This window comes from Dipodomys ordii, unplaced genomic scaffold (assembly GCF_000151885.1).
Source record: "Dipodomys ordii isolate 6190 unplaced genomic scaffold, Dord_2.0 Scaffold259, whole genome shotgun sequence".
Classification (NCBI taxonomy): Eukaryota; Metazoa; Chordata; class Mammalia; order Rodentia; family Heteromyidae; genus Dipodomys; species Dipodomys ordii.
This window is the reverse complement of record NW_012267475.1, coordinates 1025854-1026192: the sequence shown is the minus strand read 5'-3', so window position 1 is coordinate 1026192 and position 339 is coordinate 1025854.

Below are 339 nucleotides of genomic sequence, written 5' to 3'. Positions count from 1 at the left end.
TCCCTTGAGCTAAGCCTGATTTAAGCCCAACTAGTATTGGATTGACCTTGACTTGAGGGTTGTCTTGGCCTTCTGCTGATCGGGAGAGGTTATGATCTTTTGGATTCTTCTTTGACCTTTCATAAGGGACCTCAGACAAAGATATGAGATGAGGTCTCATTGGTATTGAGAGGATGTTTCAGTGGCTATCATGTTCTAGTGTTCAATGAGAGAGGACTAGTACTAATTTTTAGAAATATTTCATGCATAAGTATCTAGCTTCATGTGTAATGTGTGTATATCTGAACATATATATGTATATGTATTTTAAAGACTACATTCTACAAATTGAAAATCATG